We start from the raw sequence: 27,636 nt of genomic DNA on the forward strand, positions 1-27,636 counted from the left end.
GTCCTATGAGAATCCAATGCTGCCGCTGATCTGACAGGAGGTGGCGCTTAGGCGGTCACGCTAGCAATGGGGAGCGGCCGTAAATACAGATGAAGCTTCGCTCTCTCACCCGCTGCTCGCCTCCTGCTATGCGGCCCGGTTCCTAACAGGCCATGGACCAACATTGGTTCGTGGCCTGGGGGTTGGGGGCCCCTGCATTAAAGAACACACTTTCTCAGAAAGGGCATGAATTGGTGTGGATTCATCCACATTCTCTCACCCAGCTCTCTCAGACTCACAATGTTAGTAATGGCTACCTGGGTCCAGGAAGCTATGTAAAGCCACCTGGCCACAGGGAGATGTGTTTCTCAAATATATCATATCAGAAGGCTTACTAGGGGCATTTGTTAAACGTATAAATTCTCACACTCTCACTCACCTACCTCTCACTTCAGATTGACTCATTAGATATGGGTTGGAGCCCAAGAATATAAATTGGTAATAAGATGATTCTTTATATCAAGAAATGGTGTGAAATATTTCTCTAGGGTATAGAATCCCAATATCATGACCTCACCAACTGAATGTATACCCGTTTCATGGCTTCATATATTTACAGGGAATGAACAAGAGAAGCTGGAAAAGAGTTAAGACATGAAAAGTATATATAATGAATATATATGATAGGAGAAAAAATAAAGAAAATTATGTATAATAATATAATATCAGCAATGAGTAGTGACTTGAAACTTAGGATATGAGAATATGTAAGGAAAAAGACAAAGAGACAAAGACAAAGAGAGAAAGAGGGAGACCCAGAAAAGTTTGCTTTCTCACATCTACTCTGAATTTGGCTTGCCTTTGTGTCCAAGATCAAGGTCCCCTGTTCTGATTGCAAGGTCCCCTGCTCAACAGCCCCTGTCTCTTTTGTGTATGTAGAATTAGACACCTGGAGATTAACTAGCAATGCGTGGGGTTTCTTTATTTATGTATTTATTTTTAAAGGAAATCACTAAAAAAATATGTAAAAGGAGTAAGTGTTGATGGAATAGCTACCATTTATTGTGCATCCAGCTGTGTTCCACACGCTGTCCTCATGTTATATCATTTCTTTGTTTGTCTTCACTCCAATTCTCTGACAGAGGTTTTATTACAATTCAATTGATAGGGAAACAAATTCAGAGAAATGTTTAATCTAAGGTCACATTATCTTCAAGAGACAGTTGGGATTTGAACCCAGATGTACCTCTCTCTAGTACACCCTATGTCAGTGAGATGGTAACCTGTGGATTATGAGGCAAGAAACTTGGATTCATTTCCTAAGTTGCCTGATAACTCATTGTGTGTATATAGATCAATGTTTAGTTTCTTTGTGCCTTGGTTTCCATACCTTCCAGTCTGCAGACAACTTTCCTCTTAACTGGTTTTGAACAACCCCTAATGAAGCACCAGCTGAAGTAAATACAGGACTTCTCTTTGAGTTCTAAATCTGGTGTGAAATTGAGAGGAACATTTCAGAAATCTTTCCATTGCTATCGAAATGGCAGCAGACATTCACAGGTTAGGGAGCCCATTAAAGTAGTCCAAAGTACCATCTGCCCAACTGGGAACCATTCGATAAGTTACTGTTGTCTTTTGACCCTGTCTCATACTTGTCAGCTTGCTAAGCTTTGACAAAAGGGACAGAATGGAGCCACTGTCTAAAACAAAGCATTCTGTTTGAATTGGCAAAAGGCAAAATGATCTCCCAGACACTCTTGCCTAGAAGTAACCGCTCTCTAATGAGTTGCTGTTTTTATTAAATATTATGTAGAGCTGATTCATCCTTTTGGATTTCAAGAGACACAAACATAACGCAATGTGCTTTTCCTATGCAGAAGCTGTTAGCAGGCTTTTACACTCTTTTTACATAAGTCCCAAGTGAATCTCTGCAAGCCAGTGATATTTGCACAAATTTAACGAGGTTTGCACAAAGCTTTGAAAGAATTAAAAATAAGCATTTTCAAACAATCACGTCCATCCAAAGGACGGTGCTCCCTTGTGTCAAGGCGTATCCTTTGCAAGAAGGACCTGGGGGACATGGAAAAGAACATGAGATTAATGTTAGGAAAACAGATGTCCAGAGTCTTAGGGACTAGCAATGCAATTCCTAAACAAGAGAGCTATAAAGTGCAAATGAGTCCAGGAAGGAAATGTGATAATGTGCGGGAGTGATATCTATTGAGTAGGTCCTAGGTCTGTAGGGGTTTCATATTTTCAGCAACAACTCAGTGATGGCACCAAGAACATATTTGTGTTCGTTATGTTAATCGATGACCCCAGGCTGACCCAGAGAAAATTAAAATTCAGAAGGATTTTATTCAATGTGGGGGAGGAATTTAGTGAAGATTTTAAGGATATGTTCCAGGCAATGCGCACACACAGAAAATAACACGACAGGAGAAAACTGTTTGGGGTTTACAATGAATTCCACTCTGTCTCTAGGTCACCACTGCACAGCTGTGGTACTTTTTCCAAAGAAGCATGTAGAATGTACAATGCTTAACTGGAAAGGGAGTATATGGTGGGCTCCCTTCTCTTTAGTCAGTAAAGCAAATGGCAGAAGGAGACACTAGAAGGCAATTACAGAATGGGATCAACCAAGAGGATGAGATTTGCAATAAGGAGACTTTTCCAACACCAAAAATATATGGTTAAGGATGTAATTATCATCCTCATTATCACCTTCGTGAGGTCTTTAAAAACCAGAGAAGTAACATAGGCAGAACACTCTATGACATAAATCACAGCAAGATCCTCTTTGACCCACCTCCTAGAGTAAGGGAAATAAAAACAAAAATAAACAAATGGGACCTAATGAAACTTCAAAGCTTTTGCACAGCAAAGGAAACCATAAATAAGATGAAAAGACAACCCTCAGAATGGGAGAAAATATTTGCAAATGAAGCAACTGACAAAGGATTAATCTCCAAAATATACAAGCAGCTCATGTAGCTCAATATCAAAAAACCAAACAACCCAATCCAAAAATGGGCAGAAAACCTAAATAGACATTTCTCCAAAGAAGATATACAGATTGCCAACAAACACATGAAAGGATGCTCAACATCACTTATCATTAGAGAAATGCAAATCAAAACTACAATGAGGTATCATCTCACACCGGTCAGAATGGCCATCATCAAAAAATCTACAAACAATAAATGCTGGAGAGGGTGTGGAGAAAAGGAACCCTCTTGCACTGTTGGTGGGAATGTAAATTGATACAGCCACTATGGAGAACAGTATGGAGGTTCCTTAAAAAACTAAAAATAGAACTACCATACAACACAGCAATCCCACTACTGGGCATATACCCTGAGAAAACCATAATTCAAAAAGAGTTATGTACCACAATGTTCATTGCAGCTCTATTTACAATAGCCAGGACATGGAAGCAACCTAAGTGTCCATCGACAAATGAATGGATAAAGAAGATGTGGCACATATACACAATGGAATATTACTCAGCCACGAAAAGAAATGAAATTGAGTTATTTGTAGTGAGGTGGATGGACCTAGAGTCTGTCATACAGAGTGAAGTAAGTCAGAAAGAGAAAAACAAATATCGTATGCTAACACATATATATGGAATCTAAAAAAAAAAAAAAAAAAGTTCTGAAGAACCTAGGGACCCGACAGGAATAAAGATGCAGACGTAGAGAATGGACTTGAGGACACGGGGAGGGGGCAGGGTAAGCTGGGGCGAAGTGAGAGAGTGGCATGGATATATATGCACTACCAAATGTAAAATAGATAGTGGGAAGCAGCCACATAGCACAGGGAGATCAGCTCGGTGCTTTGTGACCACCAAGAGGGGTGGGATAGGGAGGGTAGGAGAGAGACGCAAGAGGGAGGGGATATGGGGATATATGTATACATACAGCTGATTCACTTTGTTATACAGCAGAAACTAACACAACATTGTAAAGCAATTATACTCCAATAAACATGTTAAAAAAAAAAGAGAAGTTCTCGTCCAACTAGGATAAATTGGATGTCATTAGGACTAATAACACAAATGGCACGTAGGTTTAGATGATTCTTTAAGTTCTCTTTAGCCCGATGTTGCTGTGGACATCAGAAGGAAAAGTGCAGGCCCTGTTTGAAATTTCCCTGGACCTCCTGCTCTCGTCTTGGATCCAGACAGCTCTCAAGATAATGCAGTCAGGTTGTGTTGGCTTTTCATCTCTCTATGCTAATGGACTCTGAAGTTGGAGCACACCCCTGTTTCTTTCCACTCTGTCCCCCAAAATGGAACTGAATGAGTTCATTTTCTCCTGCTCTGAAGGAGCTCTGACTTTGCTAGTTAATCCTCTCGAATATAGTTGTTCCACATACTAAACTGAGATAAAGAGGCAAAGATAAGGAGAGGGATAGAAAGAAGAGAAAGCAGTAAGCAGTGCTAAGAGGATGGCTGGGGACTAGAGCCTTGGTTTGATTTCCATTTGTACATCATCTTAAATGGAACTCAACCTCAATTAAACACTATCTTGGCTGTAGAAATGTAGTTTAACATAAATTCCTCAGTCACCCCTTCCAATCAGTTTGGTACCCTAAAACTAGAAGCTCTGGACCTTGCAGTTCTTTTACATTATCAGAGAAAGAGTCTGTCTTTAAAAAATCAAAGACAAAGAATCATGAGCTATAAAAGACAGAGAAAGGTCATCTAGATAACAACTTTATTTTACAAATGAGCAAACTAAGGGCCAGACAGATAAATGACCAGACCCAAACCATCCTCCCCTCGTAGAACAGAGTCAAGATTGTGGGCTTCATGCAGGCAGGATATTTGTCCATTTTCTTCTACCGTATCTCCAGAATTAGCACAGTGCCAAGCATACAGTAGGCACACAATAAATATTTATTGAATGAGTGATCTATGATTCCTGATACCCCTTCTCATGTTCTTCCCACTCAAGCACACATTTTAGCTCTCAAAAAAAAAAAAAAAAAACTCAGGACAAATGTAGCTCACTTCACCCCACCTCAAGCCCTGAAATGACCTAATATTTTATCTTGGAATGTTCCACTGTGTTTCCAAAAATTCCTAGTATGCAGTGATGTGGTTTGACTTAATTCTGTTTTCACACAAAAAAAGTTTGGCTAAATGAGCCCTTCACAAATGCTCTATTGTTATCACCAGACTCAATCTTTCCCTAGTGAAAATGCATTATCTTATTAAATTTTTGGTGTTTTGATTCTTGGGTTTTCCCCCCACTCTTTATAAAAAGTGTTCCCATTCCCCAGACTGAGGGAACTCTTTTACCTTATTTATAGTAAAAGGACGTGTATAGTACCATAAACCATAGGCAGGTAAATCTCACCATGTATAAATTCTGATATCAGAAAATCTGGTTTCAAAATAATACATTCCAGGAGAGGCCAATTCTTTGTAGTACTGAAGGATTCACCATAAGATTGCTTTAAATATTGGCCTAGGGTGTAAATGTGGTTCAGATTACATGCAACTTTTTAGGAACACATCTATTGTGCAAGAAAGGTAACTTTCCTGGGACAACCATGGGACAGGCAAAGCAGCCAACTGATGTGGCATGTTTTAGGAGTGACTAAGGGCAGTGAGGTGGGAGCCAGAGTTCCCAAAGTCCTCTAAAGCATGTGGACTCTTTCAAGCTCTGGAGATCAGGGAAAACCTAAGAACTACCATATTTAAAATTGCTTTCTCCACAGCCGTTAAATCCAAAGATGGAAGATGAATTGGAATAGGGAAAGAACATTTTAACCACTACTGGAATGTCAAATGTCCTGATCCTGCCTAACCCTGACTGACACATAACAACTACTAACACTTTGACACTGAGATATTCATATTCTACATTTTCAAAAAGCACAGAATAACTTAGGGGGACACATAAAATACAGTAAAATAGATAAATCAAATGTACATGAGAAAAAAGATAGCGATATAAAAACAAAGACAGACAGGGTGAGAGAGTGTCATGGACATATATACACTACCAAATGTAAAATAGATAGCTAGTGGGAAGCAGCCGCATAGCACAGGGAGATCAGCTCGGTGCTTTGTGACCACCTAGAGGGGTGGGATAGGGAGGGTGGGAGGGAGGGAGATGCAAGAGGGAAGAGATATGGCAACATATGTATATGTGTAACTGATTCACTTTGTTGTAAAGCAGAGGCTAGCACACCGTTGTAAAGCAATTATACTTCAATAAAGATGTTTAAAAAAAAAAAAAAAAAGGGAAGAGAGGGACGGGGCGGGGGTGGCAATGGAGAGTAGAAGATGGAAAGGAGAAGGGTAGCAGTGGCAGGAAAGAAAGAATGATCACAATGACTATGATGGAGCTACTGTGTTCAAGGAGTTCACTATCTAGTACAGAAGACATTTATATACAACTATGATAATGTGCAATAAGATCTATATAATAAAACATGTGCGAGAAACATAAAAAAAAAAAAAAAAAAAAAAAAACAAAGACAGAAGCTAACACAACTATGTCTACCATAATGTAAACTATTGTAATAAGAGACATTGACGTGACTCTTAGCTTTTTGGCTGTCAGTGAGAGAAAGGAAACTGACCAGTTACTTAATTCACTGTCTTCCTAAGATTTTTTTTAAATGCTCAAGAAAGTATACCAGAAAGAAATTTGTCTTCATAAGTCCTCATAAAGATGGTACTGGGTAAGTAATAAATAACATCCCTAATTATATACTTACTATAGACCAGTGGTTCTCAAACTTTAAGTGCATCAGAATCAACTGGAAGGCTGGTTAAAACACAGATTTCCAATGCCGCTCCCAAAGTTTCTGATGCAGTACGTATGGGGTGGGGCCTGAGTATTGGTACTTTTAATACAAATTTTTAATATGCTTCCACATATTACTGACACTGCTGTCCGGGAACCACATTTTGACATCACTTCTGTAGGCACGTGGCCGAATTTTCCAGGTCCTCTCCTTAAAGCATCCTTCCACATGGACTGATGGCAATGCACTAGCTGCAACTGAGCAGTCCCCTGGGATTAATACAACAGAGCCCAGCTGCCTTCCCTCTGTAGGTCCAGCCCACAGGAGGAGGTGTCAGTGTGGAGAGGGAATGACCACACCATGTCTCATTCAGAGTACTTGCTACATTGTTCCTTAATGCAGTCCAGCCCTGTTGGTTTACTCATTGTATTCCCCAACAAACTTTTAGATTTCCTCCCCACTTATCAAATTCCTCTGCAACCCAGGGCAGAAGGAACTCTACCTATGGGAACCCAACCATCCTGCATCAGTAAACAAAAGAACAACTTTTTCTTATTGAAGACTGCCTCTTACTCATTACTTGATGTTCTCCTTTTATGATTCATCAACATTTTAAGACTGAGATTCCTTGTATTTCCAACCACAGTTCAAATCTATGAGCCGTGTCTAATGCTTCCTTGTATCTCTAAAGCTCACGGTATAGTGCTTTTTATAAAATGGGCACTCAATTATCTGACTGCTAAACAAAACTCTTAAGAAGAAAACTGTAAGACACCTGTGAAACTGACAAGTAATGTGAATGGAGGAGATGCCTCTTAGCCATCATAACATACTTTCCTTCTCGTAAAGCTGACCTGTTTTAGATTGACTACATTCTATTGAGAAAAATGTGTACATAAAAAATGTGGTTTTATTAACTACGTAAACAATGTATGGTATGGTTATTCTCTTTGAAATAAGATTTTTCCATATTTTAAAGCTGTGTTCATTTGTTGAATACTTCTTGAATATTTGCTATATGTAAAGTAATAGGTAAGCAAAGAGTACATTCTTAAGGAACTCACAGTACCATAGAGAAGACAGGCACACATGCAAAAAATCTAGTCTGTAAAATGAGGGAAAGATTCTGTGTGTGTCTGTGTGTGTGTGTATGTGTAAAAAACACATATAGTGGTAACCACTATTTTTGTTTCTATTTCTATGAATTTGATTATTCTGGATACCTCATGTAAGTGAATTTATACAGTATTTGTCTTTTTGTGACTGGTTTATTTACTTAGCATAATGTCCTCAAGGTTCATTCATGCTGGGGCATATGACAGGATTTCCTTCCTTTTTAAGGCCACATAGTGTGTGTATGTGTGTGTGTATGTGTGTGTGTGTGTGTGTATATATATATATATATATATATATATATATATCACATTTTGTTTTTCTATTCATTCATTGGTAGACACTGGGTTACTTCCATTCTGAGCTATTGTGAATAGTTATGCTATAACATGGGTGTGTATATATCTCTTCAAGACCTTGCTTTCAATTATTCTGGATATATAACCAGAAGTAAGATTACTGGATCATATGGTAGTTTTATTTTTAATTTTTTAAAGAACTACCATAGTGTTTTTCATAGTGGTTGTACCACTTTACATTTTAGATTCCCACAAAGGCGTCGGTGCACAAAGGTCAAACTTACTTCTTAAATACTCTAAAATTGATAATATTATATATGCAGAAACCAAGACATATGCTTCAGACTCATAGATAATACATGGCCAAATAGCAACATGCCCATAGATCTTCTTGACACAATTTAGTGCCTCATATCATTCCATTTACTGCATCAAAGCCCCAAGTAAAGCAAACAAGGCAAATGTTATTTTTTGTCATTGCTAAGTTTGATTATCTCTGTTAGAGTCTCTGTGATAATTTTAGCCAATGAATTCCTCTACCCTTTGAAAGAATAAATCTTCTCTGGTTCCTCAGTTCTGCTTTTGCTTTCCCACAGCACCACCACACTGCCTTATACTACAAAACGATAGAAGTTGGTATACCAGCTCTTTGGTCATTATTTACGCCAGGTTATATTCATCCTCCGCCATCCATAAATTAACCAAAATCTTAAACTTGGAAACAGAATGATGCCCCGCTGGCCCAGCATTGGGGAAAAAGTCCTGAATGAGTAACCCAGTAACCCAGCTAGACGTGTTTGCTAACCCAAAAAGCTGTGATCTCTGGGCCAGGCACGTGGGGCCAGAGGAAGAACTAACTCTTGGCTGTATTACTGGATTTTTCCACCAAAGAATTATTGCAGGAAGACAGGTCACAAAGTCAAAGCATATATTACTGAGCAGGGAATACCATCAGAGGCAAAAACAAATACCAGCAGGAAAAAAGGAAAGCCTGGCCCACTCTCCCTCACACGTCTCACCTCAAAGATGTTGGTGGTTGGAAGCTGTTTCAATAGTGATAGCTCAAACTGATGACAACGCTCTCTAGAACTGTCCTTGTGATCCGGTTGTTTCATGTTTCATAAAACATCCAATGAAAAAAAGGAAGGTCATTTCCATGGGGAAGGATGTGACTGAATGTTGTCCAGCAGAGCTAATACTTTCCTGATCTACACATGCCTCAGATCAGCTTTCAAAGTTTTTGTGCTCTAATTGTCAAGGAGCTTGCTGCTAACAATAAAATAATCATCTCTGACACTGGAGTGCACATATCAACATTTAAGAAAAAGATGGCTTTTATACATGAATGGTGTAGCCAATAATCAGCTAACAAGTACTGGAACGTGACATTTCAAGGCAAACTAGAAGTACATCCACATGTAGAAGGAGACATTGAGGAAATGTGCCTGTCCTGAACTTGGCATTGGACAGAAGGGGAAAAAATCTCCCTGAAGAATTCATAACTACACTCTGGAACATATGTAGGCTTGCTACCCAATCTTGCACTTCCAGCTTAGTCCAAAGAATCCTATGCAAGATAAACAAAAACATCTGCAATTATACTTACCATAGTAAAACTGAAAAACACTAAAGACTAAGTAATAATCTGAAAATTTGTCTAAGAGAAAACATAATATTGACAAATTAACAATTTGATTAACTGATGTCTCATCAGCAATGATAGAAGCCTAAACACCTTGAATGATATCAAAGTGCTATGCAAAAACAATTATTGATCTAAAATTGTATACCAGAAAAACTATCTAATAATGATAGTTTTAGGAAAAACTAAAATGAGAGCATTTTCCATTCATAATATTTACTAAAATAAAGTATCAAGAAAGTGTTTTAGGCAGGAGTAAGTAATCACATATGGAAGAAAGAAAGGATGAGTAAAGAAATTGATGAAGTATATGGGCAACTTACACAAGCAGTGATTGCATGAAATAACAGTAATAATTTGTAATTTTGTTAAAATACACAAGAAAGAACAAAAATACAGTGCACTGATGGTATATCGTATATAAGAAAGGAGGGGTTGTTTGGGATTACAGAGTACTAGGTTCTATAATGTTAGGTAACAGGGCAAAGGCAATGAGTAACTATGTATTTGTAAGGGTTCTTGAGAAACAGACCAAATAGGATATTTATTATAGGAATTGCCTTACACAATTATGAAAGATGAGAGGTCTCCAAACTGCTGTCTGCAAACTGGAGAACCAGAAAAGTTGGTGGCATAATTCAGTCCAAGTCCAAAGTCCTGGGAACCAAAGGAGCTGATGGTGTAAGTCTCAATTTGAGTCTGAAGGCTTAAGAACTAGGGAGTGCTGATGTCTGAGGGCAGTAGAAGATGGATGTCTCTGCTCCAATGGAGAGAGCAAATTCACCCTTCCTCTGCCTTTTTGCTATATTTGGGCCCTCAGTGAATTGGATGAAGCCCACCAACACTGGGGAGGGCCTTCTGCTTTACTCAGTTCATTTAATCTCTTTTGGAGACTCCCTCACAGACACACTCAGAAACATTTTACCAGCTATCTGGGCATCTCTTAGCCTAGTCAAATTGTTATATAAAATTAAGCATCATACTTCAGAATTTAAGTTAAGTAGGCAACAGTAAAATTTTTACAGTAACTACTATTGAAAAAGAAAGTGAGTTTGTAACTTAAAGCTAGGAGAGGGATAAATAAAAGATGGAATGAGAGGAAAACATTCAAATAATTTCAAAGACAAAAAGGAGAAGAAACAAATATACTCAGAAACTTATACAAGGCAGGAGAAAGAATAACAGTAGAAATAATTTCATATATATCAATAATCACAATAAATATAAATGAACTAAGTTTAGCAGCCAAATAGTAAAGATTATTACATTGGATTTAAAAGATCCAGTTATGCTATTAATAAGAGATACATATAAATTATAATGCAGAAAATTTGAGAGTAAAAGACAAATATTAACCAAAAGAAACCCAACATCATTATATTAATATCAAATCCAACAGACTTTATAAAAAGCAATACTGGGGATAGAGTCACTGTGTAATGTACACTATACAATGTTTAGTTTACCAGAAGGATAATATATATAGCATATCACCAACATGTATAAAGTAAAAATTGACAGAACCACATGAAGAAATAGATAAATCCACCATAATCCGGAAAACATTAGCCTGTCCCTCATTCTACTTGATAAATCAAGCAGTAAGGATATGGATATTTGAATAACACAATTAACAAGTTCTATATAAGAGAGATACATAGTACATTGAATGCCAAATATAGTTTTTAATCATGCAAATGAAAAACGTTTACAAAATTTGGCCTACAATATGCACAAATCACAAAGAAGTGAATCTCAAAATTTGTTATCATACAGACTTAATTCTCTGTCCACAATACCACGAGGTTAGAAATTAAGTAAAATAGAATTAGTATTATTCCATATATCTGTAAATTTTTAAAAAAACACATAGTTCTACCTCTGAGTAACAAAATAATCATGAAAGTAAAAAATTAGAATTATTCAATGCCAAAAATACTACATATCAAACATGAGTGATACTGAAAAGCAATACTTAAAAGTAGAGAGCTTAAATCTTCATGTTAGAAAATGTTAAAAGCTGAAATTTAAAGTAATAAGCATCCAACTTAAGAAATTTAAAAAGAACAGCAGGAAAAAGTGTAGAAGACTGTAATGATAAAGCCAAATTTGAAATTAGTAACATACTAGGCAGAGATAAAATATGGAGATTTAACAAGTCCAAAAGTTTATTCTATGCAAATACTAATAAAATTGACAGCATCTTGGTAGAACTAATCAAGAACCCCCCCAAAAAAAACCCCAAATATTTTGAAAAATAGGTTATCAAAACTGACTCAAGAAAAAAAAGATAATCTTGAAATAGAAAACTAACCATTTAAGATATTGAATCAGTAATTTAAAATCATGAAACAAACAAACAAGAAAGCACCAGGCACATTAATATAAATAATGCAAATCACTCCAGCTAATTTATAAAGAAAAGTATTTGGTATAGAGTACTTACCTTTACAAAATCAGTGCAAGGGCTGGCAAACGTTTTCTGTAAAGAACAAGATAGTAATATTTGAGGCTCTATGGGTCATATGTCATCTCTGCCATATGCTATTCTTTGTTGGTTTTTGTTTTTAATTTTTAAAACCACATTTTTAAAATGTAAAAAACATTTTTAGCTCATGGATTATACAAAAATAGGCCATGAATTTGGCCTACAGGCTGTAGTATACCAGGCTCTCTTCTAGGCTGAACATTCTAGAATAAATCCCAGAAACTCATTAGAGGAGTTACTAAAGACGTAGGTACCTCAGGAGAGAGGAAGATATGGGATCTAGGAAATAGGGACTCCAATACATAAGAGAAATGAAAGGTATTCCCATCGTGCAGGAGAAATATCCCAAGAAGACAGTTGTGTAGCAGGCCTGGATGGCAATCTATCCAGATTGGAGCAGGAGGAAGAAGGTTCCAAAAGAATTGACTCCAAGAAAAAGACAGAAATGATAGGCTCAACTGAAGTATTTGACTACATGAAAAGGGGTTTTACTCATTTATTGGGTGTGTTTGGGGATGAATTTGTATTACCTGCATAGAAAACCAAAAAGTAAAGCAATAATTAACTCCAGGAAAAATGATCAGATATACAAAAAGGGAAATGAAATCATAGTACCCTACATGGTTCAGTTACTAATAATTAGGATAGGGGTGGGGAAGTATGTAAAAATGTTAAATCCTTATTTTCAGAGAAAAAAAATGTTAGTGAACAACTTTTGGGACTTCCCTGGAAGTCCAGTGGTTGATTCGTGCTTCCACTGCCGGAGGAGCAGGTTCCATCCCTGGTTGGGGAACTAAGTTCTCACAAGCTGTGCGGCAAGGCCGAAATTTTTTTTAAAATAATAATAATGAACAACTTTAAAAGTCAAGAAATCATTGTTTAATTACATTGTTTAAAGCATGGTACTTAATATTAGAAACAGCTAATGTTCTGTGATTGAATGCTCCTACCCCCCAGGTCCATATCACCTGTCTCCTAGTAATGGCAAAACGGATCTGGTTTTTGATGAGCTAATAATTCATTTGGGGGCCTTCAAACATATATTATTCATTTTCTGCCTATGATATATAAATCCAACTTATATTTTTGGAGATATGCATTTCTAACGTCATGAAAATGCTATTATTCTCTTAATATTGTTATATCTGGACGTTCCAAATGCATCCCTATCAGGAGTACTATGTTCCAGAGGATATGTATAGGGCTTAGCTATCATCTGTTCTTTCTGATAATGGATTCCTTTTCAAAACCCAAACACCTGGTATATAAATGAAAAATAATAGTAATCCAGAATTTTTTGTCTCCTTATTCACTCAGGACCGAGCACTGCTGACACCTGCTGAAATGTCTTGTAACTTGCTAAAAATATTACCCACAGTTATTGAAACCTGGGAGCAGTGGAAGGAAGTGGTTTTGTTATAAACATTTATGGATAGTTGCTAACTCCTCACTTTAGTTCATGTCTTTAAAATTAAGAGTACTTTATTTTCTATCCTCAGGAATAGTTAATTAGGGAAATAAAATGCCCTCAAAACTCCACAGAACTGACTTCTGTGCAACTGTGTCAAAATGAAATAAAGTTGAAATATTTGTTCCTACTTTCATGTAATTCCAATGAATTAGTTTTTCTTCTCTTTTCCCTTATGTGTTTATTTATTAATATACATGGTTATAATAGATTATACATGTTCATATATCTATGTAGACATATATATTTCAACCCCTAAATATTATCATTATGTATTTGCATCTAATTATAAAATTTATGAAACATTTATTTATGTTATTTTATTTTCGCATAGGTGTCAACTCCATTTGAGCTTTCCATGGTTGTCGGCCGCTTACAGTTACATGCGTTTATTGATTGGCTTATCACTTTCTTGTCACACTACTTAGAGTATTATTTCTTAAATAAACATCATGACCAAGAATACATTTTGGAAAAAAATGAAATGCAAATAAACCCAATAAATAAAATATGAATCACAAAAAAGTGTGAAAAATATATTTATAGCATATGGTTAGGAGCCTCACTGTGTTCAGGAAATGGTATTTGCTACCAAAATCACCATTGACAATATTTTATTGCAAGTAGATGTCTGCAATATACCTCAGTGAACAGTAATCTTTCATATGTCAATTCTTTTTAGTTTATTGACTTTTGTCTAGACCTATCATGTCCTGAATATGCCTTGATGCCATGTATATCTAGTTCTAGTAAATCTAGAAATTTTAGCCCAATTAGAAACTCCTCCATTCCACATTTTTATACATTTTAATAAATGCTAACAATTTGTATAGGGTAAAGAGCTATCAAATTGAGCTGCTGGTTGAAAACTACAAACTTTCAACTCTCACTAGCCCACCATTTCTTTGCTATATATTCTTACCAGCTCATTTCAAAAGGGATTTAGGATGCAAGTTTTCACTGAAAGCATAGGGCACATCCTTGTGAAGTCTGTAACACAGTGGACAAAGTCACCAAGGATCTCCCTGAGGTAGAAAAGACATTAAATGACGTTCTTTCCCTGAGTTCTCAGCTGGAGAGAAAGAACAAAACAACCTGTTCATTGCTCTCTATAGAAATTTGGATCTAATCAAGGTCTGAATATTAATCATGTTTTTACAGGACGGGCAATGCCAGGAAGCTTTTTTAGCTGGAAAAAAAAAAATGAGAATGAAAATAAAGCAGTGCCCTTCACAAATTTGAGAGTTCTGAAAATGACTCATCCAGAGACCATGTCAGGAATGCCTGGCTGTTGGCAGAAGTCTGGTTTGGGTGTCAGACCAGATTCTTGAGATCCAGGTTGAGGGATGGAGTCTCTCCTTTAGTCCAGACCTGAACTTAAACTTTTTGAGATCCAAGTCAATGGAGATGGAGGCTGGGGTGCTCCAGAGACACATGGGTAGTGCTGAGCTCTCAGCTGTTACTTGACTTGTGGAAGGAGCAGACGTGTTTCAACTCTCTCCTCAGTATCCCAAAACAATAGAAGCAGCCCTGACTGTCTTGTTGTGACTTTAACTTGGTGTTGCATGTTCCTGGGAAGACAAATATGTGTGGATGATAATTCAATTCATACACATATATGCACTTAGATGTGACTCATACTACCTTGTTTACTTTTTATTTCAGTTAAGCATGTGCTGCCCTATGATGCTTTATATTTAATGTGTAACACAATTTAACCTTGATATTATTTTATTTTTTTCATTTTTTCTCTTACTTACTCAAGCCAACTGTAAGCTTATACGAGCAGGGATCATGCCTTTTACTTGTTGGTAATTCCCACAGCATCTAGATTGAATTGGAATTCAAACACATTCTGAATTTCAAATGAATAAAAGTCCATGTGATGTTCTTCTTATAAAGGAATATCATGAGTTAAAAAAAATCCAGATGCAGCATTTTCCACAAGCTCATCTGGTTCTTATTGGAACCAAATGACAAAAACTTGTTGGATGAGCCAAACAATTGTTGGCCTGTCTGTGGTCTTCATGGACGCGCTGGGCACAGCATATTTCTTCCTGGGGCATAAACACTGATAATGCCTTCCTCTGGTTTTCCCTTCCCATTGATGTCACCACTGACCTCAACAGCAAAATTACTTAAAAATTCATCTAAAATATAAAGCCATCAATTAAAACATTGTTATTGAGAGTCCACTATGGCCATGGAGTATTTTTCAGAAGTGGGTAGGTATTATAAAATCAAACACAGAAAATCATAGCACCAAAACTAGAATTCACTGTGGTGTGTTGATGACTTATAGTATACTTATTTAGAAATAAGCTTTAAGACAGAGTTCTTTAAAGGGTTATCTTATCAATGTAACTATTCTAGACACAAGAATCATGACCCTAATTAATCAGGTAGGCACTGCTGATTGTAACAATACCTTAGAGCAGTGTTTCGCAAACTGTGCTCCTTGGTACACCAGTTTCTGGCAAGAAGTCAGTAAGTGTTCAATGAAAACAATAGTTCAATGAAAACAATGATTAAGTTTGGGAAATGGTGCCTACTGTATCACTCACTTGAATAACTCCCAATGCATGTAATTATACTAATGATTCTGAGAAGTCCTTCTGTTAAGAAATCTGTTTGGCTTTAACTCAGTGTTTTCCGAACTAATTTGCCTGTAGACCACCACCTCCTTTTATTTTGAATGATTTATTAACATTTCAAAGGACACTAGTGTTCCAAGAAACAATTTAGAAAATGTTCCCTAAAAAGTTTTTTTCTTAATTCAGTTTTTTGAGGATAATAAAAAGATTATCCTCAAAAAATGTGCGAAAAATCACACTTGCTCTGTGTAATGAGAAGTACATGCGCTTTTACTCTGCATAAGTACATTGTATCATGGCCAGCCTCTCCTTCCTCAGAAGCACCTTATAATCAGTGGGGTAGGGAAAGAGTTTCTAATCTATCTCATCTTTATCTTTTCTCCTTCTCTCTCCTATTCACTGGTCTTTCCCATCCCTTTTTGGGTGGAGTATTTGTTTCTTGTTTCTCATCCCATGTTAGTAAATGTAGAAAAGTTACTGTTAGTGACCACACAAATGACTTATTGCTTATTTCTGAATTTCTTCGTCTTTACAACTTTGTATTTTCTCTGAAAATACAATACATCAGTATTCTGTGATGTTTGAGAGACATCGAGAAAGGGAAAGATATTCTATTTGCTCTCTTCATAATATGTTTTCCTTTATCCTCCAGAATATTCTGTGATGATTAATGACACGTCTTCAACTTCTTCCCTCAACTGGTTTCATTGCCTCACCCTATAAACATATTCAAGTCTCCTCTATGCTAATCAGTCAAACTCTCTTCACTGTCTGGTTTATAGCATTGTTCTTCATTCTGTTCTCAGCCAAAGTTTTAAGAAAAAGTTATATTGACCCATTCTGCTTGTACCCCAATTTATTCTTCATCCCTCTGCAATCTAGAATTACGTTCTTCCCCAATCCACTGCACTAATTGTGTTCTAAGAACACCAATAACCATGTCTCTGTTATTATCTTGATCTTTCTGCTATAGCTGACCCATTATCAGAGCTTTCAAGAACTTTCCACTCTCACAGTTTTAGTTACACCACACCTTCTTGGTGATTCTTATTCTTGGTCACTTTGTGGGATTCTCTATGCCCAACCAACCCTAACTTTGCTGTTTGCTGGTGTCTGTTCTTGCTCACTCTTCCCACTCTATTTGTTCTTTCTGGAAAATTACTCCATTCTCAAATATTTAGCCTCCACTTATTAACTAATGATTTACAGTTGTCTTTCCCCACCATGAGCATTTCCCCTGTATCTCAGACTCACATGATAAAATGTCTTCCCAACACCTTTACCTGGATGCTCTACACAATAGTTCACCATAGTACTTTTTACCCCTTCCTCCTACCTCACAAAGATTCAATCTTCCAAATGTCATCTTCAGTACATTTGGTTGCAACAGTATAGTCTCTGTCATCCCAGAAGGAAACCTGTGTTCCACCTCCATGCACTCAGCCTCTTCTTTTTTCTTTCCCTCATTTGTAACAACTAAAAGTGCCTTGGCCCTTTCACTTCCTTTACGGTACCATATGGACTAGCCTCCGAATTCGTGGCCTCACTCATTCAAATTTATTGACCACACAGCTGCTAAAATAACCTACCTAAAACACAAATCAGGTCAAGTCATTTCTCTGCTTAACGCTTATCAGCCAAAATCCAATGTGAGGCTATTGTCTCAGTAGCAGTTCTCTTTCAGGTGGTCTGTGAATTCTTCACTTTTTCAATGATTTAACTTTATGAGGCTGGAACTTCTTCATACACTTAAAAAAAATCAACATAACCCAGCAGATGGAATGCAGAAACAGCTATGAGAACCCAACTGTCTTCTCTCAAGCCAGAGAAGAGATTTGCAAAAACGTAAAGCAATGCCACTGTTCTCACTGAATTTGATTCTTGTTTTGGAAAATATAGTTACTTTTCATAAAAATAGGTTATTTATGTTGACATATAATAAATTTATTGTTATTCTTAAATGAATGGGTAAATATTTTAGATGCCTCAGCTATAATTTCTAACAGTAAATATAGATTGAAGTAACCTCTAAAATCTAAAGCTCTTTAGGATCCACAATCATTTTTAACAGTGTAAAGTAGTCCTGAGACCAAAAACTTTGTAAACTTCTCATCTAAAGGTTGTAATACTATCTCCTTACCACGCAGATGTTCACTCACCTATTTAATGCATTTATTCATTCATGATTTATTTTAAAAATCATAACGTTACATTTGATCTATGTCTGAACCAATCAATTTTGGAGTCACCTCCTTGAGAAAGGATTCCTCAAACTCCAGTCTGCATTAGGTTATTTCTTTTCTGTGCTCCAAATTGTGCTGAAATAACTTGCTTTGTATATCTCTTCAAAAGGATTGTCAACTCCTGAAGAAGACACTGTATTCTATTCACTTTCATATTCTCAGTCCCTAGCTCAGTTCTTCAAGATAACTGATAATTGTTCACAAATCAAAGATAGGACTATGACTGATTTTCAAGAAGCTTTCAGTTTTTGTGGCTGGTTTTCTTCCCATTGCACCCAAAGTTGGATCAGTCTTAAATTCTCCTAATTTATGATCGCAGATAATCCATTTCATGTACTTAATTCACTCATTCATCCATTCAACAAATACTGAAAGCTTACTGTGTCTCAGGCACTGGACTAGGCACAGAGTTTTCAATGGTGAAACAAAACACACATGTTCTCTTCCCATTTGGAGCAAATTTTCCATAAAGAAAACTCTCCATTGTACCAACAAATACACAGATAAACATATACTTGTAAATATTCATGTGTTGCTAGGGAAGAAAAAACATGGTTCTGTCAGAGAGGTTTAGGAGGGGGCAAATCTTCTTGATAGTTTGGGCAATCAATTAGAGAAGGATTCCCTCAGAGGATGGTATTTAAGCTGAAACTGAAAAGATGGAAAGAAATAACCAGGTTTGTAGATCCTGAGGTAGTAAGGACCTTGTCATATTTGAGGAGCTGAAAGATGATTGATGTGGCTGGAGTAGCATGAACAAGGGCCAGAACAGCCTGACTTAAAGTTGAAGAGAGGACAGATGCCAAATCATGCAGAGCCTTATAAGTAAGTCATCCTAACTTACCATCCAAACCAGGACACTTTAGAAATGACAGGGAATGGTCATTATAAAAACAAAGTCAACTGATACGAACAGGATTGTCTTTGGCAAACCAAGACAGATGGTCACCCTAGATATAAGCCATTTTAAGGTGACAAAGTTTTACTTCAAGTAAAATAGGAAACTATTCAAGGATTTTTGAGATCACTCTGGTTGCTATCTGGAAAATGGAAAATGAGACAGTAAAATTAAAAATAAAAATACTGGCCTTCCCTGATGGCACAGAGGTTAAGAATCTGCCTGCCAATGCAGGGGACACAGGTTGGATCCTTGGTCCGGGAAGATCTCACATGCCACGGAGCAACTAAGCCCGTGTGCCACAACTACTGAGCCTGTTCCCTAGAGCCCGTGAGCCACAACTACTGAAGCCCACGCACCTAGAGCCCGTGCTCTGCAACAAGAGAAGCCACTGCAATGAGAAGCCTGCACACAGCAACAAAGATTAGCCCCCTCTCTCTGCAACTAGAGAAAGCCCGCGGGCAGCAACGAAGTCCCAACGCAGCCAATAAATAAATAAATAAATAAATAAATATTTTAAAATAAGAATACCATTTTGGAAGTTCTTGCAGCATTCTGGGTAAGATGTAATAGTGGCCTAGACTAGAGTGGAAATGGACAGATTTGAGGTCTATTTGGAAGTGAAATTAACAAGGTTTGGTGATGAATTAAGAGTAAGGTTTGAGGGAAAGGTAGGAGACAAAAATAATCCTACATTTTTTAGTAGAGCAACTGAGAAGATAATTGGGGTCTTTTATTGAGAAGGATGTCCTTGGAAAAGAGTAGGTTTATAAGGTGGGGGAAGGGCAGCAGAAATCAAGAATTCAGTAATTTGGGATATTACATTTGCAATTCCTGTGAGACATCCAAGTGGAGATAGATGAAAGTTGACCTTTGTATATACAAGACTGAACTCAGAAAAAAATGGCCAAAAATATTAACATGACAGTCATCAGTATATAGATAGCATGTAAGTAAAATAAGGTTCAAATTATTCCCTTTTGCCTCTTCTATTTAAAAAAGCTGATATAATTCTTACCTGCCCCAATTCCATATTTGTTATAGGTGTTAGAAATTGTCTTCCAACTTTAAATTTTGAAAGCTTTGCTATCTCCTATTCTAGGGTAATTTCAATGACTGATTATATTGCATCTTTTGAAAGATTGAATTTTCAGCATTTCTGGATAGAACTTGTATTATAGAGTTGTGATATTCCTAAGGGTTTGGGAGTAGATCACTTCTGAAAATTGAATTAAATGAGTAAATGAGTGAGGTCAGTTAATCTTTATTTTAATCCCATGGTGAAAGTATTTATAAAATTAGGAATCTGTTTGATTGGTGAAACATCAAGCTCTGATAGTTTTTTTTTAAACGTTTGGATTTCATATAGCAAGTTTTCTTGAATAGGCAAGTCCTGAGTTTTGTTTTTAAAACTGATATAGTTATTTTCTCTATGGAAAAAGGCCTACCAGCCTATCTAAGTCAACATCACTTCATTAATTATGGGTGGGTCTCTTTCCACTTTTAGACTTGAAGCTAAAACTGAAATGCTTAGGTCGTTAATCATTGTACTTCCAAGTTCATGTAAGAACTCATGCCTGTGGAATTCTCTAACTGAATTGGCGATTTCAAAAATTTTGGAGAATATTTTACCAAATCTCCCCCAAACTTATTACCCCTCCAATCAGTACATGTAACATACAGATGAAAAGAAATAACCATGATTTGCTAACAGAATTTAGCCCTGATCTACTTTTACTATTAAATGGGGATAGAAGGCATGTGTGCTTGAAAAAGCATGTCTGATTACATATTTTACACACTAGTTTTGAAGTGTTACTAGACTTGGGGCTCTTAAAATAATAATATATTACCAAACTTTTCATCTATCTCTTGAAGATTTTAGTAAGAAGAATAATATGATTCTGGTTAAGTAAGTCAATTATATGTGTATGTATGTATATATTTATATGTATGCATGTATGTGTATATGTAGATGTGGATGTGTTATATATGTAGGTAGTATATGCATGTGTGTAGTTCATGTGTATATATAAGCGTAAGTGTAGGTGTATATGCATATGTACATATGCATAAGTGAAAGGATAAATACCAAACTATTGATAGAGATTTCTTCTGAAGAGGGGAGTGGGAATACAGGGATACATGCAGTGGGCTTTCATGTTTATTCTATGTATGTTCATAATACTTGAATCTTTCACCATATGAGTGTATTCACATTTCTTGTGTAATTTAAAAGGATAAAGAGGAAAACAAATAAATAGATGGATAATACTTTATTAAAAAGAGCAGGAGGATAAGGAAGAGAAGGAGAATAAAAGGATGATTATCAAAAAGTGGAGAAATGGCAAAAGTATTTAAACTTGTTTCATCAGTTTACATCCCATCTGGAAAACTGATGCAAAGATTTAGACTTTTTATAATGTAACCATCCGAACTTTGGCTAGACCCAATATTTCCAGTAGCAACTAGCTAGTTATAAACAAATGAACCTTTATCTACTAGTTCTGTGTAGAGAGAGATCCACCAATTCCTGCCACCCTACCCTTAACGCTGTCCATCACAGGGATCCTTCAGCAGATGAATCATTATCAACATTATGCTGCTGGTGTCTGTTTTAGACTCCCACTATTTACATGGCTAACCTTGGCTGAGATTCTCACCCTCTTTTAAATTATTAAGTTCTTATCAAAAACAAGCTTGTGTGTGCTGCTCTCCTTTTCCCATGGGAATGGCCATCCCAATCCTCATGAGACATAAAATTATTTCTTTAATCCTCATGAGTACTTGTTCAAGATGCAACTCTTAGGAGAAAGTTCTTCCATGGGCAGCTCATGTTTGAAAAGCGAAACCCTTTTACTCCTGGGGAGAATTCCTCTGGGTGATATACCCCCTGCCCTCCAACATCTGCAGATCCCCAGATCAAGACATATATTATGTAAATGCTTGGAGAAACTCTGCTTGGAGTCAAGCAGACCTTTGTTACCGGAAGCACAGTGATACTTGGATGAATGAATCTTAGGGGGATGGCATGGAAATGGGTTTCATTCCTGAAGACAAAATGTCCAGTTATTCCTTTATCTCTTTCTGCTCACACCCTTATCTTCCTCCTTTCTCTTCAGTCTCTTTCCTTCTTTTCTATCTTTCTCTTCATCTTATGTGCAGAATCTTCATTTCCAGAAGGCTGTCCACCCCAGGGCATGTATGACTTTTGGGGAACGAAGCCCACTGACACTTCTTACAGTCAGAGGGCCGGCCTCCCTGGCATGGCTCTCTGGGTGACGCAGGACCCTGGCAGCAGGGGATGGCCCGAGGCCCTGATGGATGTGCCAGAACACTCAGATTGAATCTGACAGGCAGCTTCAGTGATTTGAAGGAATTCACAAGGAGAATTTCGCTCCTCCGAGGTGAGTCCAGTGCTCTGAAACTGCCAGTCTCCTGTCCTTCACTCCTTGCCCAGGGGCAGCTTGGAGATGCTAACTCATACTCTTTAGATAAAGATAGCGCTGCTTCTTTGCCTCAAATACTAAAAGCAAAAGGATTTGAAAATGTTTTAAAATTGCCCAATCTTCATACCCCATTTGGTTTACTGACCCTGCCACCGCCAAAAAATAAAGGAAGGAGGAGGAGAAGGAGGACAAGAAAAAGATAGCTCTGTAATCTCCTTAAGGTCACAAAATATTGTATACTCTATAGTGAGGAGTGGCACTGAATAACATAGGCTGTTAGGTCTTCCTGGATATTCAGGGTTGGTTTTTGTTTTAAACATCTTTATTGGAGTACAATTGCTTTACATTGTTATGTTACTTGCTGCTGTTTAACAGAGTGAATCAGCTATACATATACATATATCCCCATATCCCCTCCCTCTTGCATCTCCCTCCCACCCTTCCCTATCTCACCCCTCTAGGTGGTCACAAAGCAGAGAGCTGATCTCCCTGTGCTATGCGGCTGCTTCCCACTAGCTAGCTATTTTACATTTGGTAGTGTATATATGTCCATGCCACTCTCTCACTTCGTCCCAACTTAGCCTTCCCCCTCCCTGTGTCCTCAAGTCCATTCTCTACTCCTGCATCTTTACTCCTGTCCTGCCCCTAAGTTCTTCAGAACCTTTTTTTTTTTTTTAGATTCCATATATATGTGTTAGCATACAGTATTTGTTTTTCTCTTTCTGACCTACTTCACTCTGTATGACAGACTCTAGGGCCATCCACCTCACTACAAATAACTCAATTTTGTTTCTTTTTATGGCTAAGTAATATTCCATTGTACATATGTGCCACATCTTCTTTATCCATTCATCTGTCGATGGACACTTAGGTTGCTTCCATGTCCTGGTTATTGTAAATAGTGCTGCAATGAACATTGTGGTACATCACTCTTTTTGAATTATGGTTTTCTCAGGGTATATGCCCAGTAGTGGGATTACTGGGTCATATGGTAGTTCTATTTTTAGTTTGTTAAGGAACCTCCATACTGTTCTCCATAGTGGATGTATCAATTTACATTCCCACCAACAGTGGAAGAGGGTTCCCTTTTCTCCACACCCTCTCCAGCATTTATTGTTTCTAGATTTTCTGATGATGGCCATTCTGACTGGTGTGAGGTGATACCTCATTGTAGTTTTGATTTGCATTTCTCTAATGATTAATGATGTTGAGCATCCTTTCATGTGTTTGTTGGCAATCTGTATATCTTCTTTGGAGAAATGTCTATTTAGGTCTTCTGCCCATTTTTGGATTGGGTTTTTGTTTTTTTGATATTGAGCTACATGAGCTGCTTGTATATTGTGAAGATTAATCCTTTGTCAGTTGCTTCATTTGCAAACATTTTCTCCCATTCTGAGGATTGTCTTTTCATCTTGTTTATGGTTTCCTTTGCTGTGCAAAAGCTTTGAAGTTTCACTAGGTCCCATTTGTTCATTTTTGTTTTTATTTCCCTTACTCTAGGAGGTGGGTCAAAAAGGATCTTGCTGTGATTTATGTCATAGAGTGTTCTGCCTATGTTTTCCTCTAAGAGTTTTATAGTGTCTGGCCTTACATTTAGGTCTTTAATCCATTTTGGGTTTATTTTTGTGTATGGTGTTAGGGTGTGTTCTAATTTTATTCTTTTACATGTAGCTGTCCATTTTTCCCAGCACCACTTATTGAAGAGGCTGTCTTTTCTCCATTGTATATTCTTGCTTCCTTTGTCAAAGATAAGGTGACCATATGTGCGTGGGTTTATCTCTGGGCTTTCTATCTTGTTCCATTGATCTATATTTCTGTTTTTGTGCCAGTACCATACTGTCCTGATTACCGTAGCTTTGTAACATAGTCTGAAGTCAGGGAGCATGATTCCTCCAGCTCCATTTTTCTTTCTCAAGATGGCTTTGGCTATTCGGGGTCTTTTGTGTTTCCACACAAATTGTGAAATTTTTTGTTCTAGTTCTGTGAAAAATGCCATTGGTAGTTTGATAGGGATTGCATTGAATCTGTAGATTGCTTTGGGTAGTATAGTCATTTTCACAATGTTGATTCTTCCGATCCAAGAACATGGTATATCTCTCCATCTGTGTGTAACATCTTTAATTTCTTTCATCAGTGTCATAGTTTTCTGCATACAGGTCTTTTGTCTCCTTAGGTAGGTTTATTCCTAGGTATTTTATTCTTTTTGTTGCAATGGTAAATGGGAGTGTTTCCCTAATTTCTCTTTCAGATTTTTCATCATTAGTGTATAGGAATGCAAGAGATTTCTGTGCATTAATTTTGTATCCTGCTACTTTATCAGGGTTGGTTTTTAATGCTTCTGTAGGAGAAACTGATTCAATAGAGAAAGAATGAAATCCTCCCATTTATATATCCATTGAGTGTAAAATTGTTCAGAATTTTAGGTTGACAAGTTGAGGTGTATCCTTTCTTCAAGGCAAACCTATCTTCGCTTCCTCCTCCAGGATCCGGTAGAATAAGTCATTTCTGAGTATATTTGCCTCACATAGGTGACTTAATCTAATAAGTCATTAGCTGAATAAGGAATTGAACTTTTTGGAAGTAAATTTCATGTTTGATATGTTTCTTGGTAAGGACTGACTGCTAAACAAAAAATAGTTGACACCAGACTCTTGAAAATTTCTGAAATATGCACATGCAAGGTTTTGAAGGTGTAGGTAAGGTTATTCAAGTGTAACTTAAACCATGTGCCACAAACTTCCAAGACTTCTATTAAATAAAAATGACAAAATTATCTCAAATAAAAAAATAAAGTCAAGAGAATTTAGATTAATTATCTCAACTATACTTTGAGCCCAGTATTTTTATCTTCATGGCAATTCTCACTCTATTACTATTAAACTAAGAGTCAGAAAATCAACTGTCAATTTGTTTTTTAAGAAAAAGCCCCACACAGAAATATCCACCAATAATCATTTCTCACCAGCAGAATAGTTGGCATTATTAAGGAGTTTGAAGAGCCCTCCTATTTTTAGGTACCTGTCTAGGCATTTAAAAGTGTATTCATCCCCCAGGCAACCCAGAGCATAATTGTTTCTTGCTCTAGGTCCTTTAATGGCTTCGAGTTTACACTACACCAGCATATAGCACCCTAGCACTGCTGATCTTCAATGATTCAACAGGTCCAGACTCATAGGCAAGAATTTTAGAGCCATCGCCCAGGCCTGAATCAGCCACGACTAAATCCAATTCATCACTCTGCAATGATATTTGTTTTTTCTTGTTCCAAATGTTGTTCAGAGAAAACAAAACCCAGGGGAGCTGGGTACAATTTGTTAGCCTGCAAGTAGCAATTATTTTAATGAAACTGTATAGAATAGACTTGGTCACCATGACATTACAAGAGTTATTTTGACTTCTACTTTTATTTGAAGTGACTAAGAGAATCAGAAATGAGTTACCATTATCATCTATTGTTCTTAAAGAAAAATTAGTAATATCTAAAGCCTTTCAGAAAAAAAGATGATACACCAGAATATTCATAATCCTTCCATTGTCCCCAGTTTCAGTTATCTAATTCTGAGTCTTTTTATGGATGCCCTTTGGATGAAGCCCAAATTTGAGTTCATTGGCAGGAATTATCTCAAGGAACATCTGTCTTATAAATATCCATCTAATTTTTTGCACTGGTTGAGGTGACTCTAATCTCATCACTGATAAATCATTGCTTATTCTATAATTACCATTTGGGGAGCAATAAATGTTGAAAATTTGGAAACATTCCCTTTCTTCTTCAAAGTCTCAGAATTACAATTTCCACTTATGTTTTGAGGTCCAACCAATATTTTTTTCCAAATTCTAACATCTGTAGAGACTGCCATCTCACTCTGACATTGTAAGGATGATCCTGCTCACAAGGGGGTGAAATCCCTTAGAAGGCAGAGGTGAGGGGCAGCTTCTTCCTCAGCCCTAGCAGGAGCCCTGACTGCACTTCACCTTGGAAAGTAACATAGTCTCTATTTCTACAGTGACACAATGTTAACAAGACCAACCTATGATTTTCAAAGACTGCCTGCCTTTGCCTAAAGAAGACCCTTGAAAGGAAAGAAAGAAAGAAAGAAAGAAAGAAAGAAAGAAAGAAAGAAAGAAAGAAAGAAAGAAAGAAAGAAAGAAAGAAAGAAAGAAAGAAAGAAAGAAAGAAAGAAAGGAAGGAAGGAAGGAAGGAAGGAAGGAAGAAGGAAATAAGGAAGGAAGGAAGGAAGAAAGAAAAAGAAAGAAAGAAAGAGGGAAAGAAAGAAAGAAAGAGGGAAAGAAAGAAAGAAGGAAAAAGAGAGAGGGAGGGAGGAAGGAGGGAAGGGAGGAAGGAAGGGAAGGGAGGAAGGAAGGGAAGGAAGTCTCTTTGTGTTCGTTCCCTACACCTTGGAAAGAATTAATGAGAGCAGAGAAGTTTGATAAAAAGTGCCACAGCTTGTAAACAGTGGAAAGTTTCTGCTTTTGTGTGGGTTGAGTTGGTCAATGTTGTAAGGAAACCAGGTAATTCTTCCTCCCTGCCTATATTAGGAGAAACATCCTGCTGAGGTTAGCTTTCCTCAGGAGGGCTGGGTCGGCCTCTGAGCTTAAGTCAGCTACCTCAGGAAACTGTGATGATGCTCTGGCTGTTTATAGGGGTGGTTGGAAACAACCCTTGCGAGGTACTTGGATATAATTGACCACTAT

The sequence above is a fragment of the Eubalaena glacialis genome, chromosome 7 (assembly GCF_028564815.1).
Source record: "Eubalaena glacialis isolate mEubGla1 chromosome 7, mEubGla1.1.hap2.+ XY, whole genome shotgun sequence".
NCBI lineage: Eukaryota > Metazoa > Chordata > Mammalia > Artiodactyla > Balaenidae > Eubalaena > Eubalaena glacialis.